The 20,989-nt window shown below is 37.6% G+C and overlaps 1 long non-coding RNA gene across 2 annotated transcripts in view; it reads left to right on the top strand.

The window, feature by feature from the left end:
- The first annotated feature begins 567 nt into the window (after nt 1–567).
- The window catches only part of LOC146599409 (uncharacterized), a 132,243-nt gene continuing 111,821 nt past the window's right edge, over nt 568–20,989 (top strand). For both annotated transcript variants that reach the window (XR_014895018.1, XR_014895017.1), the window contains exon 1: nt 568–719. This is a non-coding gene — a long non-coding RNA (uncharacterized LOC146599409). The remainder of the gene's footprint in view (nt 720–20,989) is intronic.

The raw sequence follows: 20,989 nt of genomic DNA, 5'->3' as shown, positions 1-20,989 counted from the left end.
TCCAGAGGAGGATGATGGGATGTCTTTAAATTCATTAAATTATAAGAAAATATAAAAAGATACATTGCAGAGAGATGAGCTTTGGATTCTTGCCAGAGAAGGTTGCCAGTCAAGACTTTCACAGCTGTGCTATAAACTGGATTTTGTCTTGTATTTTAAGTTAACTCTTAGGCCAGATTCCTCACAGTGTGCAGATGTATTTGAGATATTTTAAATAAGACTGTTCTTACTACTGTATGATGTAGTAGAGCATCCAGTGTTTGTGATGTGCAAGTAATTTTTCTGAGGTAGTTTTTAGTGAAGAAATACTTGAGAAACTAAGGTAAATAACAGAAGTAGATAACACATTTTTGAGTGAATAATTGGGGCCCATCATATCGAGAGAGAGACTGTAACTATTTCTCGGTATAGGAAAGAACCTCATTCTGTATGTTAACTAACGGCTTAAGTGGTATTCATGAGAGCAGAAGGAATTCAAAAAGTTTAGCAACTCTTTCTGTAATGGGCAGCATGAACAAAGGTCTTTCAACAAACTATGATACATTTTTCTCTTCTTTTGACAGGCACTTTTCTACAGGCTGTGCATCCCAGACCGTTGTGTCTTTTTATTTGGGGGAGGAAACAGACCTGTCCAATGGGCCTTTGAGCTATTCTGCTGTCATTTGCTTTTCTGCTTTCGCGAAGGCTTGATCCTCAAGTTACCATTGACTTTAGTAAAGGTAAGACAAGAGATTTCCTTTATTACTTTTTTCTCATGAGAGCCAACTGGGTACTTTCTGTACTCTATCTTGGTGACCTTTGTGATGGAGTAGTACTGGGATTGGCAGTGTATGCAGGAAGGCAACCTAACAGCATAAACAGTGACACGTTAATTAATACAATGTATAGAAGCCTCATGAGCTTTGTGACAACACCTGAAGACCTTACTCCTTGTCCAAAGTGAGTTTCCATTCACATGGACAGACATAAGCCGACAGAATGCGCCTTCATGTGCATGTGCATCCATGCTGCTTAGCTTTATAGCAGGAGGAAATTTTTAACTCTAGGGAATACGTACTGCATATTGGTGAGGTCTGCTTGGGTACAGTGCTCAAACTGCTCATTTCTGAGGTCTTAACTGCTCTGACACAGGTTCTGCCCTCCCACGTGTAGTGGAAGATTTCAGCACTGAGCCTGATGTGTGTAGGTCTCAATGTTCAAACCTTCTCTGTGCTATGGACGAGAGAGAAGTTTTAAAAGGCATCAGTCTTCTCTGCAGTGTTTGACTTTACTGCCATACTTGCAATGCAATATTTCTTCAATTTAAGGAGAGTAAGGAACGTTACTAATTCAGCAATGAAGTTAATTAGCACAGACTGTAAATGTTTATATGATTTTTAATGCCATCAAGTGCATTATAAATGATTCTCATGTTCATCTATTGTAAAATCCTACTGTTAGGGTAATTTGTAACAACTTTTTCCTGTGATAGCATTTCAAATGCAAATTATGAGTTCTGTGTTAACTGTGAGATAACTGGTCATGCCAAGTATAATAAACCTGCTGCTTCTTAAAATGGGACTTACCGTGTGAAAAAGATTTAAAAAAGATGAATATCAAATTAATTAATGTATTCTTTATTTATTAATTATCAGCAACCTGCTTTTGTAGGCTTTTCAAATCCGAAATAGTATGTTTTTCATAAATTTGGATTCATTAAATCTGAGCTCTAAGCACATTATGGTAATTGCTTAAAGTTCTTGGCTTTTGAAGTAAAAGTGTAAAAAAAAAAATAGTATATTTTAAGTTTAATCCGTTATGCTGAATGCAACTTCACAGATGCTTATGCAAAATTGATAGTGTAGTTTAATTAAATTTTGAGAAAGTTACAGGCTTCTAATAACGTTTTTGGTAGTGAGTATTGTTTTTTTGTTTTTGTTTTTTTTAGTAATATTGTAAATGTACCTGGTAGTGTTCCAAAGTGTGCAGTTATTCTTGCATAGAAATGATACAAAAGTTTTTACTGAAGTAACTCAACCTGTGACTGAAGAGCTGCTTTGTGGTCTTCCTTCATGTTTGCACACAGAAAGGACTTTGAACTAGGACACTCATTCTATGCTGAACCAATTTCCATCTATCTAAACCAGGAAACTTAAAGTCAGGATTAGGAAAGAGGTATAATTAAGAGGGGAATTAGTGAGGTGCAATTTCTGCTGAGAATGAGGTGATTTCCTTAAAGAAGTACATTTCAGAGAAAGAGTAGAAGAGTAACAAAGAGCAAGATTAGCTTTCTGGGAAAGGAACTTTTCGTTCAAAAAATAGAAAAAACAAAAGGGAAAAACAGAGTCCAGAGAGGCCGAGGCTGGGAGGATTGTCAGCACTGGCAGGTATTATTGGCAGAAAGAAGGCGTAGTAACATATACTGAACTCAGTTTACACCAGAAAACTTGAAACTACCTTCACATGGTATCTTTTTGACTTCAATTTTAAATACGTTTTGCCCTTAGGTGTTATGAGAAAGAAATATCCACTTTTTATAATCTAATCAGTGCTGTGTTGTTTTCTGCAGCTACTGTCTTTTCATAGTCTCTTTGATCTTGACTACTGGTCAAAATGTATTGAACCACTTAAAATCAATTTGATTAAAGTTTTTTTGATTTTTGCAATGTCATCTCTAATGCAATGGATCTAAAATTGCTTAACTATCTTTTCTGTGCTATTTCCATCTCTTTGTAAGATGAGAGGATTTGAAGATTATCCAGTTGTTGATTATATTGGATTCTACATTGGCAATATTTTTATGAAAAAACAAATGCAGTATAAAAAGTACCGAACTTCTGCGGACTAAGACACCTTATGTTCATTCAGGTGTGCTGTGGAAGACATAGAGATATCACTATAAAGGCTGAATATGATTTGCTTTTACAGCAAATCTGACTGATATGAAAACCAGAGTATCTACTACACATTTTTCAGAAAATTCTTTGTGTAAAGCTTGCATTTTCTGAGGATTACCAAGTAAATCTGTTAATTAACTTTCTGAGTAAGTGTGTTTATTTGTAAACACAAGTAATTATTTTTGGACTTTAGTTGTGACTTCCGTATACAGTACATACAACTCTGGCTTCTGAAAAAGTTCCTGCTACAGAAGGCAATTATTTGTTTGTTGAAAAAAATCTTTTAGTGAGAAGGATTCTCTTTCATTATTAGCCAATGTCCGCTTTACACTTTTCGTTAAGATATTTGGAAATGTCTCATTCAAGTAGGCAATCCAAAACAATGGAATAGTGTTTTCTGATCTAATAGTCAGTGAAGCCAGTTGGACTCTTTTCACTGGCTCAGTTAGGAGTTCAATCACATTTAAATAAAATAACCCACAAAGCTATGGGTCAGATCTTCTTAGATTTACAAGACTAGATCCAGATCTGAGAAAGGTAGAGTTATTTGGTATCTCCTTCAAATGCAACTAACCCCCCCCCCCCCAGAGACTGATCTGCATTCAGTTCCAGTGTTGCCACCGGGCTGGTTAAGGGGAAAAAGAAAGGAGTTAGAACATTATGGAGAGCAGTTTCATCCTTGTTTTATGACTCTTGACAAAGGCTGATCTCCTTTTCCAGCCTTATGTGAATATCCGAGTCTTTGGGCAAAGGGGTTAATCTTATAAATTTATGCTATTCATTTGTGTTAGTGGCACAAGATGGGCTTTTAATCAGTGTGCCAGGCTGGCAAGAATGGATTTGAGTGTCCACAAACACCTTGTGATTTCTGTGTGTGGTGCTGTTTGCTCTGCATTTTAGTGGATAAACGTAAGGCTGTTGTTCATCATCGTATTATCAGTGTTTCCTCATAACTCTGTTTTTTTTTTTCTGTTTCTCGTAACAAAACCTTGTACAGTTTTACATGGGAGCTCATCTAATTGTTCAGTATGGTCAGCTGCTGGCTTTAGATTGCACATGTGGCATTCTTGTGCATCCAAGATGTTGCAGTTGGTGGTTCTGTGACTTTGCGCCTGAGATTGGGACATAGGAATCTGCCCACCCAAAGGAGATGAACCTACTGATGGGTACACACATGTTAGTATAGTAGATATATGCATCTGCAAAACCATGCACATGCATCCACAGCTTGCCCTTCTGTCTTGCACTGAGGTCATCTTACAGCAGACAGTTTTTTATGCTTTCATTAGAAAACTATTGCAAGCAGCATATAAGAAAAAAATGAAGCATATATGAACCTTTCGCATCCCATACTGTAGTGTTGGAATAGATTTGGAGAAAATGGTTGAAAGGCTGGTGAAGCTTCAAGAAATAGAAGAAGAAGATTACTTTACCAGTGTTGAAAACAAATGCCTAGAATAAATTTCCTTTGTGTAATTCAGTATCTGCCATTCTGTTTTAAAGTTTTGTCTGGGTGATCACAAAGACCGTCCAGCACAGTGCTTTGAGAAATGATTGCTCTTGTTCAGTTAATACTGTGTCATTACTCTGCCTGCTTTTCCTATCAAAAGGGCTGGGATAGGAACATGTTAATGCTAGAATCACGTGTTGAATGACTTTCTGGACTTGATTACCGCAGCTTTGCTTGCTGCCCCTTCCAACAAGCAGTTGCGTCATGTACAGATGGTACCGAGTCCTGGTGGCGGGAGGTTCTTGCTGTTCATGTTCTGTTATCTCTGCAGTTAGGTCCTCTTTACAGTCACTTTAGAGACTTCTTATTAATCTGTATTGATGACAAAATTACTCACTTGTTTAAACTTCCCTGACTGTATTTGTCTAGTGAATGAATTTGCTCTCTAGGCCCTGAAACTAACCTACAACTGAAACTATCCTAAAATGGCTCCTGCAGTAATGCTGATCCTGTTTTTGCTCTTTCTTGCCTTATGTGAAGATTAGCCTCTCTCTACTCGCTGTGCATTGAAGTTGGAATGGTAGATAATACTCAGTGTATGATATTTTGAATATAAAATGTGTGCATCCAGAATTATTTCCTCATTCCTCAGCACTGTGTCAGGCTCTGTAACGTGAAGTAGAGTTTGACTTGAGCATTTCTTGATGCAAATTAATTGATGCAATTAATCATTTGAAATGTATTTGATCAATCAGCAATTCCTAAAAGTTTAATTCTAAAGTTAAAAGTTTTCATAAAGAAAGCAATAAGGGTTGAAAAATTTTTAGCATGCTTATACAGAGGATTATATTAAGAAGAACTTGTGAATCTATCTGTGCCTCTCTTCAGAGAGTCTTCTGGTACAAGTGTTCATCTGGAAGATTCTGTTAATCCATGAAATCTCACTCACAGATTTACTTTCTTTGAAAGAAGAAAGTGCTCTTTCTGATCTCTGAGTCTACTGTGACTTCAGCATGGTTTCCAATTTGTTTGTGACTGAGGGCCAATGTTTTGGCCCTCAGCCAGCCATTCCATTAACACAGGTTTCAGGTTTTTAACAAAATCTAAAACAGGGAAAGGTTTCTGGTGTCAGGTTTCCTTGCAAGCCTTCTAAAAAGCTCTACCTTCATTAAAAAAAATTAATAATAATCATGTACGAATTTGCAGGTATCTGGCTATGGACAACTAAATAAAACTTTTAGCATGTGAGATTCTAGTTTGTTTTTTTTTTTTTAAAAAAAGATACCCTCTTAATTTTTCATTACCTCTTTCAGAACAGTGGCATTTAACTACATAGTGTAGGTTATTTTTATAAAACACCCATGCGTTTAGACACACAAAGAAAAATAAAAAAAGAGAAAAATTCCCTTCTACCTAGATGTTCTTTTTACAGTGAGCACATTAAAAGCCATTGCTCTCCAAATGTCTTGTTTATATGGAAGTTAAGCATACCTTTTAAAAATAGATACAAATGAATGCAATTGAAAAATTAAATAAAGAAGAAAGTTTATTAGACAAGAAAGGGTAATGTTGTTTAATGAAGTGCGGCATTTTGATCTGTTTTAAAAGCCATGTTCTTTCTCAAGAGTAAAATGTTTCTCTTACTGGCTTCTGCTTTACACATTGCATGCTTGCCTTGAGGGATTTGAAACCTAAATAAACCTTAACTCACAAAAGATGTAAGTATGAGAAATCTCATCCTTTTTCTGGAATGGCTTAAGGGCAGATTGTTTATTTAACAAGCTGGTGCCCTGATTTTGCCACTGACACACTTTGACAAAAATCCCTCATGGGCATTTAAAGTTGTAATAAGGAAAAAAAAAATGGAAAGAAAGATGCAAGTCAGTGCTCGAAGCTACAAAGGTCTGCTGACCTAGGTGTTTTCAATATTTAGTAGCTGTATTTAAAAGTTTTAGAGCAGGAATGGTCTCAGAGCAGTCAGTGATGTTCTGATATAATCAAACCGAAAGAGATCTTCCTCTAAGCTCCTGTTGGTCACAACATACATCCTGTGTGATGTACAGGAACTTTGAGGGGGAGGGAAATCACATCTATTGCAAGTCCCAGAAGAGTTCTTGCAAAAATTCTAACAAACTACAGTGAAATTTAAATAGCTCATAGGCTTTGTGCCAACTCATAAAAGGTGAATGTGTTTTGCCCTTAGATGTTAAGAACAGGGCTGCTGAGTGCCTGAATTGGGGAATTACATACTGTTCCCTCCAGCGGTAGGGGCGCTGGTGGAGTTGAAGCTGAGGGCCTCCGCAGAGTTAACACTCCCTAGTAGAGGTAAGTGCCAACCCCAACTATAAGAGCCAGCTTGAAAATTGATGCTTTGCTTATGGTATTTTTTGGGGGTAGGAAAAATGCTGTTTTGAAATACTGTGACTCAAAATACTGCATTTCCTACAAGATTCTCTTGTTAATTAAAGGGTCTTGGGGATATAGGATTTCATTTGATTTAGTGTTTTTTTTTTTTCCTGAAAAGAATTAGTCATCGGGGAAAAGTTTTTTTTTTTTTTTTTTTTTTTTTTTNTTCCCATGTCCACTTCTCCCTTTTCTTAATCCTACTCCTCCTTTTGTATAACAAGAAGCAAGAAGGATAGATGGAATGAACTAAGGAATGGGAAACAGGAAAAACTTCTCATTTTTCTTGTAATCAAGTAGGGAAGAGTGAAAACAGGAAATCTCATGTGGGAAAAGGTGATAGCTTGGTCTTGTAAGAAGCAGTTGGATATAGAAGGCACGTTCTTCACCTTCCTTTTGCCCTTCCAGCTATACAAGTAAGAAATAGTGTAAATTAATGGGAAAATCCTATGATTGTCTCATTCCAAACCATGGAAGGCGCGTCAGCAATCACTTTGAGTTCCAATTTCTGACATTCTAAAATTTAGACTGCACTGCAAGTATTATATAAAAATTTGAAAAAATAAAACAAAATTGTCATAGTATCTTTTCACTTATTTGAAATGGTTACACTTTTTACAGAGCAGTATTGCAAAATGATTTTACTTTGTGACCAGATGAATTATGCAATTAGTCAATGAACAATTAACAGGGCTAGTAAACCTACTGATGAAAAGGGAATTTGACCTTATGATTCTGAAGTGTGCAAACAGATTACATTGTGAAATGATACACATTTAAGAAGATGGGCATTGTAATTAAATTCTACTTCACAACATCCTGTGTGGTCTGTTTTAAGATTTAAGTAATGGTCTGAAATTGCTTGCTTAAAAGTTTCTAGATTGCAGGATGGAATCCTGAAAGAATAGACATATATGATTTATCATATTGATTAAAGTGGCTAAATTCAAGTGCCTTTAAGTTCTTTTTTTTTGCATATTATCTGTTGATTTGAACCCTGTGAAAACTTAGCAATAAACAGAACTGGAAAAGAATAGAAGAAGAATGAACTAAAGCTTGATTTGATTTTTGATTTTTTGGGGAATTTTTTTGATTTGAATTTCATCTGAATTAGTTCACTCCACTCTGCTTACATTTTTTTTTTTTAATTCACTGGAAATATATTTATTTAAAATGTATTTTAAAAGTTGCAGTTATTTTAAGGGTCATACAGATATATCCTGAGTTGGAATAAAAATCACCTTCTTGAATTCTTCTCAGCCAAAAATGTTACTCCTCCTTGATTATTCTCCCCCTAAGAAAAATGGACTTGGTAAAAATAACTTGATTAAAAAAAAACTTCATTTTGATTTTCATCTTTTAGAACACCTGACTACAAATGTACTTAAAATCTTAAAATTCAAAATGAAAAGTAATTTTGAATGGAAAATATTAGAAACTTTTATATATATATTTGTGTGTATTTTAATTTCAGAAGATGCAGTTTGCTCAATTAATCTTTTCCTCTGAAAAATTTTGCCTCTAGTGTTTTTTTTTTAATTTGCCTGGGGTGGGAGCAGAACAGGAATATGAAGTGGAGACATATTTTAATGAAAATTTTCCATTCAGTTCTGCTCAGTAGGTAGTATTTTCTTTTGATTTTTTCACTGAGTAAGAGATTCTCCATTGCATCTTCCTAGTACATTTGTAATTTCATTGTATCTGACCTATTGACTAATGTATACAGCAAATCTTTTGTTTTCAGTACTTTGTGGCTAAAGATCAAAATGGTTCTCGCAGAGTCACTGCAAAATGAGCTTTAAGTTCTAATTAAAGATCATTTTATCAACACTACATTTCACATTGTATAGTTATGGTTTTGATATTTTCTGAATTGGCTATGCTAGATTACTTTATAGTACTTTGATTGAAGGGGAGCATGACTTTTTTTGAACTATTTCTTTTGCACAGCAGGGTGACTTAAATTAGTGTGACTGACATCTTCCTAATATGCTTAAAAATCTGTGGAACAATTGATCTGAAACGTGAGCTTTTAAATTCTGATTGGATCAGGGTGCAGGGTATGCTGGATACCCAACCATATTCACACAGCTTGGTCTCTTAAAGCCTGGTTGGATGCATATCTAAGCATGTGTATAAACTTAGCATTTGAATGTCACCAGTTCAAATGGAAAAATTCTGGCCAAACAGAACAACTTCACCAATGGGTAAAGTGCCAAAATGCATGTGCTTAATGTTAGATAGCAATACCTGTAGAAGAGACACGGAGAAAATGTTAACATGGTTGACAGTCTCCTGGATGAAGGCTCTTGCGAAAATTAATATCAGAGATTCTTTCCCCAGACTGTAATTGGGTTCTTCTTGGCAATATTGCTATTAACTGATTTCTGTTTCTTAAATAAAAGAGAAAGGAGCCCTACTCTGTACATCCATTTGTTTTGGTGCATATAGAATCTGTGGCATGAAATATGCTAGTTACTTGAACAAGGAGTTTCTTGTGTAGAAAACTGTTGCCACCTCACCCTCCCAATTCCAGTCACAAATTTGATTTTCTTAAATTTTTTTTATAAAAAAATTGTGCTTATAGGTCTCTTTTTTTTTTTTTTTTTTTTTTAATACTTGGTGGTCTGAATGGTATGGAGAATTGGGTTAGAATTTTTATTTAAAAATAAAATCAGAAAACAATAGTCAAGGAATCAAATCGTAAGTTGAACAAGTGAAGTGATAATCTTTTTGCTGTTGACTGTACACCTATGTTAAGAGTCTGTGCATTGGCTGGAGTAGAGAATCGTGCATTTATAATTAGGAGCTGCAGAATGGTCTGGGAGAATTAAGCGCTTGTGGAAATGTTCATTCCAGTACTCTGAAAATCTGGGCCATCTTCTATTTGTGTAGTAGTATTTACAGCATACTGCTTTTTAAAGATACTTATCTCAAAGTAATGGAAACAAAATTTGAGTGGAAATGCATATGTGCATTTTGATAAATTCCTATATGAACACAGGCATGATCAGACTTGAATGTCACTAGGCCTTTTAATTATTTTTCTGAGAGTTGAAAGGGTCAGACTTTTGGACTAGCAGTTAATTGTTGAACTTTCTCCATACTGTGAAGTAAGTTTTAGACAATTATTAGACCTGTTCAACAGCATTCCTTTAAGAGCTTGCATCCTGATGCTTCAAGATGCAGAATTTCAGAACTCCACAAAAACATACAAGAACAACTATTGCATTACTCTCTGTTGATATTTGTTGTGTCTTAGAGATATTGTTAGAGCTTTTTAATTTAGGAATAGATCATCCTCATTAAGAAACTAGCTATTTTTTAGATGCTTAGAAGAGAAAACTGTGTGGAGTGCTTAATGTTAAGATCTACTATTGCAGCCAAAAGTAATATTTCAGTCTTGCACCTGACTTATCAGGTTAAAAATTCTTATGCAGTGACCCTCATGATACTGATATGACAGCACTAAAAAATGTTCAGTCATCTTCCCCTTAACCCACTTCTCTTGCCTCTTTTTCCCATAAGACAAACGCTATCTCACTGGAACTAATGTGTATTGAAGGGGAAGGCATGCTAGTAAAGGTTTGTGAGTTGACTGAGCATGTCTGTGTCCTTTGGTACCCCAGAGTAGGCTGTGGGGTTGCTCGGTCAGCTGAAGGGAGGTTTGGAGTTCAGTTGGTATTTAGCACAAATGAAGTCATTGTACCTACAGGGTACATGTGCATAGCAGTGCTGAAGAGCTGATGCTAACCAGCTATTGATGTGCAGTTTGTTATGCCATGCATTAAGTTACGCGCTGCTACTGGTAGTTCCACTAATAATGTATTATGCATCATTAACAATAATGCATTTTGTTTTTTTGTTTTTTTTTTAAAAAAAAGACTAAGCAAATGCACAGGGCAGTGAATTTCCTAATCATCTGGAGATAAGTGTATGAATGCAGTTCTTGTGACATTCTCTACTGAGATTGTCACCCTGTAATTCTTTTCCCTCTGTTCCATAAAGTAGAGAATAGCTGTAATTCAGGTGTCTGGGTTGGGCTTTTTGGGGGGGGAGCGGGGAGGAGGTGGGAAGTGGGAATCAGTGTAGAGCAGCAGAGAAAAGAGTGGGATGAAAAAAGATTGTGTTGTGAAGCATTATGGCTAATCTGAAAGTTCTGTTTCTTAACTTTTTTTTTTCCTAAAAATAACCTTTAAAAAAGGTACTGTCCTGTTGAAGGCTTTAGTTTCTGTGCTAACAAGTTAGACAGGAGTTTGGAATAATCACTGTTCCGTAATAACAAGCAATTGTAGTAGCAACCTCACTATCACATGCCATACACACACCTGAAGCCATTAAAAAAGAATGTCCAAAAAAGTCTCTCTCAGTAAACATTTTCATATTCCTCCAACACACTGCAATGCTCTAACACAGCCTGTCTGCATTTTCCTTTAGTTGTATGTTTATCATCTCATTTATTGTTAATATACTCAGAAAGAATAGTAACAACAGAGTGAGGCAAAGCTGCCAAAATCTGGCTGCTGGAAAGGATGGCAAGCAGGGGACTGGCTAGCACTAGAACCCAAGAAATGGAAAATGTACAGGGTACAGCTTATACTGAAATTATTTTAGTCAGTTTGCAAGAATGCACAGGCCACCTTGGAGCCAAAGGCCAGCTTAAAGGCTACAGCGGGGTCCTAAAACTGGGCCCCAGAAAGAGCTGCAATTCCCCTAAATTTGAGCATGTAGCACCATAGCATTGTTTGGAGGATCTGAGTGACACTGGTGACTGGCTAGTAAACACATATTCATCCGTTTTCCAGGTACTGTTTTGCATATGATTAGTAGTTTTGTCTTTTACCCCACTACTACTCAGCAAAAAGAACCCAATTCTCTCACTGAAGTGGCCAGTTAGGCATATAAATCTATCACGCTGACCCTTAAAATCCTTCTCAGTTTTTTTTGTCGTCCTTGGAGGCACCTGCATTTCGTAGCACCTACACTTCTACAAGTGAAGTCCTTTATGGGCTTGCCTTTCCTCCTGCAAGCATACATACGCACTCTCAAAACACAAAACTATCTGGAGATCTAGTGGTGTTTTTTTTTTTTTTCTTTTCAACAGAACCTGTTGGTATATTCACAGGATGCCCTGTGGATACTTGATAGCCTAATGGTTACCTCTTTCTGTCAAGTAGCCTAGTGTTTAGTACACTTCCATACTGTGGGAAGTCTTGCCTCCAAAAGAAAGAGCAGCCTAGCTGGCCAATAAACAGAAAGTTAATATAACCCTTCCACATCTAAAAATAAATCTTTTGATGTGTATAAAATTTGACATCTTAATGAAACAATGCTGAATCATGTGAATCCATTACGTTCAGTGATGGATTGGCACTGGAATGCTGACAACTCTGAAGCAATTTTTTAAAAAAGTTGGCAACAATTCAGATCTCATTAGCTTCTGAGATTTCATTTGTTTCTTTGGGAGATTGGGATAAACGTCTTTGGACATGATGCTGAGCTTGAACCTTTATGAAATCTTGGATGAAAATTCCTTCCTTTTTATGACCCCATCTCTTCTCACCGTTTGTGGTATTATACAAATTGAATTTCAGGGCTCACGAGGTAAAGTTTCTGCTGTGGTCGGCAGAAGTGTTGTCTTTCCATCTGATTACCCTTGAGGTCAGAAGCATGTAATACATTCAGGGTGTTTCTAATCGAACGAAGCTCAGAATATGTGAGGGTTGTAGACAGCAGCTGGCCCCAGCAGAAACTAACAGATTTGCTGAGAACCTGTAAAGATCTTGGCAGGATATCAGCAAAGATACTGCAGGGCTGCTAGATGCCAGGAAAATTAGGTCTTTGGTTTGCAGCGAGGAAATGGTATTTAGGGAGGGATAGGATGTAATAAATTGCAATAATAACACTGAGAACATTTTTTATCCAAAAGAATTGGACTGTCGTGATGGTGGGCAACTTGTATATTCCATTTTGCATATGGAGAAGCTGAAGTAGAAACAAGTGAAAGAAAGATGCTTTGCTATAGTGACAGAGTATTTTCAGAGCCAGGAAAAGAAGTCACTGAGTCCTTTATAGGGAGTTTTCAGAGAAGTGAAGGATGAAGAGGAAAAAAAAAAGCAATAATGAAGAAAGAGTTTAGCTGACTTAAGAAGAAAAAAAAGGAATGGAGGCTGAGTGGATTAGAAAAAAATAGATGTTTGTGGAGAACAAGATCACAGAAGATTTTACTGTGGCCCTATTGTCATTCTGGAAGAGGAAGAAGTTTAGTTTACAATGTAGAGTTTTCAGTATACTGTCTCCAGCTATGAAGTTAGGACTGCTCTAACCAGGCACATGCTGGTGATTTGCTCTGGCAAGCTATGCAAGAATTTCTTTGAAAGATGTAGGTGCTGGAAATGCTTAGCTGCCTGGTTCCATATTCCAGCGTAATGGTGCATGCCCCAGCATGCCTGACCCTTAGCTGTATCTGGAAGATTTCAGGTCAGTCTACAGGAAACTCTGTGTTTGATCTGTTATGCTGATGTATCCTCCTTGCTCTCTCACCAGAGCTTTAGTGAAAATGGGGTTCTCCAGAGAACCCGGCCAGAATTAGTATATTACTGAAGCAAAATTGTGGCATTTAAAAAGCCAGCTTCATAAGAAGAGAAAACAGATTCTCATCTAATTCGCACATTGAACATGACACAAAAATTAGTAGCCATAATGGGAAATACCTGCCTGAAAAATTTCAGCCCTACACAATAGGTTTTACTCAGAGTTCCATGAATTTGAGGTAGATTATTCTTGAGATATTCTGTCTGCATTTATCTGATTAGTAGTGTCAATTATTTATCACTGTTTCTAGGACCTGGTTCAGTGATATCCTCAGATTACTTTATCAGGTTAAAGTCTATGGATTATTGACAGTTATGGGTTAACTAGGTGGCTTGGCTTTTGGCAGAATGCCAGCAAGGGGGGAAAAGCAGCTGTTTATTGAGATGGGAATAACAAAAAAATGCCAACTGATAAAATCTTTCTTACTTCTGCAGACTGAAAGAGACCATTAGCAGCTCTTAGAATTCCACTTTTTTTTTGTCTCTTTTTTTTTCATATTTGTGTTCCAAGAGAAATAATGTGGGAAGCAGGATACCATTGAAAACATAATGCAGTGGGTACTGGTGGAAATGCCAGACGGGGGGAAAAGTCTGAAATGCAGAGCAGCAGGAAAACGCATGGGTGACAAGCACTCCCTTGCTGATATATGGGTCTGTTCTGACTAGGAGACAGCATGGGTTTGTTTCAGAACTGTTGTATGGGCTAGCTTCCTTCCAGGCTGACTATCAACTTGCTCAGAAAATACTTGCAGTTAAAATAATTGCAGTTAAAACCTCTCTGGTTTTGTGATAGTTTTAAAAGCCTATGCAGAAGTTTTCTGCTATCTCTGCTCTCTCCACTTCTCCCTCAGTTCTGTTCCTCTAAATGACACTTCTCTGTGAAACATCACCTCTAGCACAGGCATTAAACTTCCTCTAATAGAGTACAGGACTGGGGAGGGGTATAAAGTCAGACAAATCCGCAAAGATGCTTCTGGTGACAGTCGCTGTGCAAGAAATCTGACTTAGAAAATCTGATGCAGAAAGAGAAAGCCTGGAAGTCTCTGAACACTTGGACATAAACTTCCATCCTTTTCAAGATCTTGTTAAATAGAGAGTGAATGGAAGCAGAATGGTCAGAGTGGCTTCCAGCACCATGGGGAGCTTTTGGCAGCAGCTGCCATGTGTCACAAGTCCATAAATTGACTTCCTGCCACAAGAAGCCTCCAGCTGGTTCCTCTAGAGCCTTATTGGGGGAAATCTTTGCCCTTCGTCTTACCAGCAGCATGGATGTATCCAGGGCGATGCCCAGGGCTGGGGAGGAGTTGGAGCTGGCAGATTTCTGTTGTCAGCCAACAAGATCTTGATTAATTAAACTGATGTGGGTGGAGATCTCAGTGTTTTGCTGGAGGTGAGGAAAAGAAGGCCCTCTCCTTTGAGGCATGTGTGCAGATGTTCAAGTTCTTTGTTTTCAAAAGCTCCTGGTAGGAGCACACTTTTTTCATCATAGGTCAGATAACATCAAACAAAACTCTTCCCTCTTTCTCTTTCTGTGTCTCCCAGGCAGCTCTGTTCTATTCCCTCTGCTAAGGGTGGGTGCATGTTCCCCTTGTTGTTCAGTTCCCCTCACAATAATCCTTATCTACTGGTTCTGGAAGTGTCCTTATCTGGGAGATTTCATTCCATTAATAATTGCACTCTCACTGAATCAATAACCAAGCAGGAATCTTTGGCAAAGGACTAAGTTTTGGTGCAGGAGGTGTCTCTGGATTTAGTAGTCTCTATTGTCATCTTTGCTGGAATTCATTGTTTAGTTAGAAGTTAACTCCTCAGTTGCCACATCCAAGCCTGTTGTGTTTCCTTTCTTCCCCTACAGAAGTGGCTGTCTTCCCCCAAGAGAGGTATATAACAGTCTTGGCAATATGTAAGCTTTTTCTCTACCTGTCTCCTATATTAGTGAAATTCTTTCCTCATTCAGATTATTAGATATCACTACCGTTCATGCCAAAACTCAGCACTAGGTTTGAACTTCTGTAGGTTAAAAACTGAACCTGAAAGTGCTGCTTCATACCAAGAAGAGTCATTCTCTTGCATATCTGTGGTTTTCAAATGCAGTCATGAATTCTGAAACAAGGAGGAAAAAAAACACAATGAGATATTTTGAAAGTTTAGCCTGGCATGTATCCATGCTGTGTAGGATAGGCTATGTTTGTAGTGAAATGGGAAATCTGAAAGAAAGCTGAATGTTCAAATGTTCAAAATTCTAGAGATGTTTTGAGCCTTGCAGAAGTTAGTGAAATGGAGGAAATGTTAACTTGATTTAGAAAAACAAAGTGTAACTCCTGACTTAGGTTTAGATTGTTTAAGCATCATAGACTTTGGAAATTGTATTTAGATGCAGTTTAGATTTCGGTTCAATAAAACTTCATGACCTTGGTGACTTTTGGGTCAGGAGGGCAAGCCATATATAACATGGGGTGTGTGGGGAAAGCTAACCAAAACTTGTCATAATTTTAAAGCATAAAGCGTACTTGTTAGCGTTGGGGTCAGCTTTGAGCACCTCCAGCTTCAGCAGCTGCCTATTGGAACCTTCTCCAGAGTGCTGACAACTGCTTTCCCACTGTTTGAGCTCCAAACCCAGTGTCAAATAGCCCCAGTTCTAGACTCTAGATACAAATCTGACAACTTTTTGCCATATCTGTCTCATAATGTTCAAACGTGTGGCTGTGTGGGCAATGAGTGCTTTGGCAAAGATGCTAGATTCCACCCTGCAAAAGCAATTCAATTAGTTACGTACGGGGTATATACTCTTCTGCCTTTTACTGCTTAAGACAGTGAGTTCAAACACAGTCTGTACTGCCTGTCAGCACATCAGCTTGATCAGTGTTGTAGTCAAAATAATACTATTAAATATAAGAGTGCATACTTCCAACCCATTTTCAACTGATTTCATATCAGGGAAGGGCAGAAGATGGGAAGAACTTAATTGTAAGACTCCTTTGACATGCTGTGGCATTTTGGTCTGTGAGGAGCCTATGTTGTCTATCTGTGTGTGTATTTTGGAGAGATAATATCATGGAAGGGATCTGAACCTCATTTGGCAGACAGGTTCAAGTTCACAGATACACTCTTTTGAGTCCCCTGTGCATTTCTTCTGAACAGTTACCTGATACACACATTTGAATGGTTTGTGTATATGTAAATGCACAGAGCTCTCATACAAAGTGTATGGATATAATTTAGAAAACACTGTTGAATTTTTGGCTTATGTAAATACATTCTGTGGCCTGACAGGATTACTCCCTTTGGAGTAATAACTGAAAGTTTTGCTTATTTAGGGCCTGTTCCTACTCCCTTTGAAGCCAATGGCGTAATTCCCAGTAATCTTTAGTGGTGCAGGGTCAAGGCTTTAAAGATGATAGAATTTGATGTTGGAGGCCTCAGTCAGTGCTTGCTGAAGTACAGAGGGGTTTCCCCGGATATTCCAGTGTGTAAATTCCTATTATTTCATAAAAATAATTTTTGAAAAAAAAACTTACATAGAGATGGTTGAGCACAAAAAAGAAGAAAGTAAATCATAAGACTTCTTTTTATAGTGGTTGATACCAGGCACTTCTTATTACATTAAAACAGGTCAAGTAAATTCCCAGGTCTTTGGAACAGCCATATCCAAAAGCAATGTATTTGCTAAATTTTAAAGGATGTCTTGTGTTGCTGCCACATCTCTTGTGAATTTTGAATACGTTTTGACTCTACTGTGGTGCTCCTGGTCCCAGCTGGTCTGACCCCATCCCATCTGCAGGGAAAAAGGAGATGATGAATAGAAATATTGCAGCTGCTTGAGGAAGAAGTTGGCTCTTGCTAAGCTCAAAGGCTGTACTACTCAGAACCATTGCGGGTATCAAAAATATCTCCTGTTCTTTCAGCAGGCTTCTAAGTGAGGATGCAACAGAGTGAGAAGAAGCACAGAAAGCTACTAGAGGGCATTTGTTGGAATTTTCTCTGTTTGGTTCAGCAAATCTGTTAACCTAAAGGGCATGCGGGAGAGCCTATCTGTTTTCACAGGATTTTAAAAGAAAAATGAGGAAGGACATGAAATTTATTGAGAGTGTATTAATACACTCATTTGGATACTGCTGATTTACTGGGTTGTTTTAAATGAAGGACAGAATATAGTTTTCCCACGTTGTATTCTTCTGTTCACATATGGATCAGTCTATATGCAGTTACAGTTTAGCTAAGCGCAATACAAGAGCAACCTAAATAAAGTTACCAGCTCAGTTATCACAGTCCTTGTTTGGGCACTATGAGGATTTCTTAATTTACATGTCATCTTGCCTGTGAGACTTTAAGCTTCTTTAGGCTTCTTTAGCCTATGTAGCTACAGCATTTTTTTATTGCCTTGGGATATCTTCTGGTCTTTTCACAAGAACAAGGTCCAATGACCCAGACATCCTTCATCTTTCAGAGGCAGCATTAACCCTTCAGACCCTCCCGTACCTTAAGTATGTGTCCTAGAACTCCGGCTTTGGATGTGTGGCCAACTAAAGTAGGGTGATGCCATGTTCCCCTCCAAATAATATGAAATATACTGAGCTGTGGACAAGCTAATTAACAAAATAACGTTTCTCTGTCTCACTACTGCCCTGAAGAATCTGTTTGGCCTAGAACAGTGGACCTCTAGCTATTCAACATGTTACAGAAAATATCCTAGTTTGCTACTAGTACAATTTTGGATGTTGTGTCAGGAGTAATGGGGATTTTGACTAACTGTGTGTTACTCTATGGACCTGTCCTTATGACTGGCGAGACTTCCTAGTCTAATTCATGTATGTGTCTGCTCCCTTCTTTACTGGTAGACTCTACAGCCATTTGAATGGTCATATTGTCTCCCACAGTACGAGGCTGTGAATTTGAACAGGTGACCTTGGACCAATCCCATAAGACCCACTTGAACTAGAACATATCTTTATATGAGACTTGTCATGCTCTACCACTTTTGAGCCTTTTGCTCATAATGGGCCCCTTGGTGTTCACAGAGACACTCAGGGACTGCTAGGAAATCTAAATGACTATGGGAAGATGTGAGCCAGCTAGAGTTGTTGAGGTCAGTATTGATGGGTTTTTGGGGGATTCAGCCACATGTCCAACCCAGCCTCATCTCACGGAGCAATCAGATGATGGATCCTCTGGGAAATCAGCAAACTCCTCGTCGGGGTCCTCATCCTTTTATCTCTCTGAGGTAGTGCTGTCTGTGTGGCTTTTAGAGAGCCACAGCAAGTCAGTAAAGTTGACTGCTTTTGACCTCTACGATGAAAAAGATTAATTTTGTTCTCATGTGTGTATTTGATCATAAATATGAAAGCGTGTGCTAAGAGTACAAGCATGTGTGAGTGTACCTGTAAAGAGTGTCTGTTAGTATTTAAGCCCCTTAGCAGAATCCCAAATGATGAGCGGAGCAAACTGAGTGTACAGGTTACTCTGAGAGTAACTACAGAAGGTTGCAGGATGTATGTATGTAACAGGAAGTTTATTGTCCAGATCTCATCCTGCACCCCTTAGGGAGTGTTTCAGATTGTTCTTTGAAATACATGATACAGAACCAGAACAACCCCCACCAGTACCAGGAAAATTAGTAAAAGCACTTAAACTGTACAACAGCACAACTTAACTGCTCTAATTAAATTATATTATAAATGAGCTATCACAGAAGTCTCTCGCTGAATGCTTCAATGTGACAGAGAGAGCTGCTTTTCTTAGTTTTGTTTTTAAAATGTTTTTCACATTTGCGCCAAAGGAGAGGGGAAGCTAAAGAGAGTCTGAAGTCGCAAATCAGTCACAGAAATCTGCCCTAGGAACATAGTAATATCTTCATCTGCACCAGTGATGAGTGCTCAATTGTGGAATAACATTGAGGTGTTCTGAGTGGTCATTGAAGCTGATGGTCCTGATTTGTTCTCTTTTTCGCTCATTATACCTGAGAGAATGTGCATTAGGGATGTGAATTCTCATTTAGTAATGCTTTATACTTTTTATAATACTTGCATTTTGCATAGGAATAAATAGCTATATAAGGCAAAGAAATCGGAAATCAGGCATAATCAGAGACTTAATTTATCTCCCATTTTTAAGATGATGAGGTCAGTGTCACAAAATTAGACCCAAGAGACAGAATATTTTAAATAAGTTTTCATACATGATTTCAACATTAATGAATCTAGACACTACTGATGTCCGATGTCTTTTTTTGTTGTTTTCTTAAAATGCTTAATATAATAAATAAAGTACTAAAGAAGTAACACTTAGCTTTAAGAAACTGTTTGTGGGCTACCACTGCTATATCTGATACAGGCAGCAGATCTACAGACTGGATATGAGACAGCGGGCAAACTGCTTTAGTATCAAGAGAAAATGCCACTGACTGTGCTGGGCCTTATTTGAGAAAGGGAGAATCCTATAAGCACATAGTAATAGGTGGTGGTTAGAGGCATACATGACCAGAAGTACACTTGAAAAGACAAGGTAGTGTCTGAAGGCCATTCAGTCGGATACCTGTGACACATAGCACTTTTCAGGTAAACACAGTAGAGACCAGAGGACAAATTAACTAAAATATGATTTGGAAAGTGGGAAAATGATAATGTCCCAGAGAGATAATGAAGAAGGGAGATAGCAAGGAGAGAGCTTACCTAACAATAAAATTCTTCAGAAATAATCACTAAGAAAAAGAACAGCTTTAGAAAAGGCACATATCCAAGCTCTTTGAGCTAAAGTAGTAGTTAGAATTCCATAGAATTTGTTTTTCCATTTTTTTGTTCTGTATGCAAAGCTCAAATATTCTTCTATAAACTGAAGCAACACAGTTGACTCCTGAGAACTGCTGCTCTGGTCAGAAAGGGCATTGGGTTGTCTTGAGAAATGAGCAGTGTGATCACTTTAAAATGTAAAGGTTGTGATTTACTGCTCAAACTAGCTTGCTGACTAGGTTGATTCTTTGCCCTTTTATGGGGAACTGATTTTATTCAGTTCATGTAGAAATTGAACTTAAAACTTTCTTAAGGTGCCTTGATATAAAGTTTCACCCTCCAATTTTTAATTATCATTAGCCCTTGCTATATTTTAGTAGATGTGGAAGTGGCATATGTACTGTGACCTATAGTAATTCCACAGCTAGAAAACTTTTAGAAACAAAAGATGTTTCTATACTAGGCCAGACTCAAAATTTGTCTTGTGTTAGCCTTTTATAAAAGGTAACATCTTGTTTTTCATGGAAGGATGATTCTTTCCCTTGAAGAATTTTATTAAAAAGGGCAAGTGCTACAGTTGGAGAAAAATCCTGAAGCCTTCCTGACACTTTCTGATTTCTTCAGATATTGACTGCCTATCCTAAAGCATGAATCAATAATTTGATTTTGATTAAACTCTCCAGGCTGATTCTGCCGATCTTACATGGTGTTTCCTCACAACTGGCCTCTCTTAATTCACTGGGAGCCCTTAGAGTATGGCATTATTAACAAAAGTAGTAACACAAATAATTCAAAGCTATTTTTGTTATGGAAGGGAGAGGGGAGAGGAGTGAATTTTTTTTCCTTGCCAAACTGAAGCTTTGTTGAAAGATTTTTACCCTCTAGGATATTTCACTAGTGAAAAAATAGGGATATGCTCCATGAGGCGTTTCTAAGACAAAT

This window comes from Rhea americana, unplaced genomic scaffold (assembly GCF_003343005.1).
Source record: "Rhea americana isolate MKP2758 unplaced genomic scaffold, rheAme1 scaffold_14, whole genome shotgun sequence".
Taxonomy (NCBI): domain Eukaryota; kingdom Metazoa; phylum Chordata; class Aves; order Rheiformes; family Rheidae; genus Rhea; species Rhea americana.
Note: the sequence above shows the minus strand (reverse complement) of the source record. Positions and strands in the feature narration are given on the sequence as shown.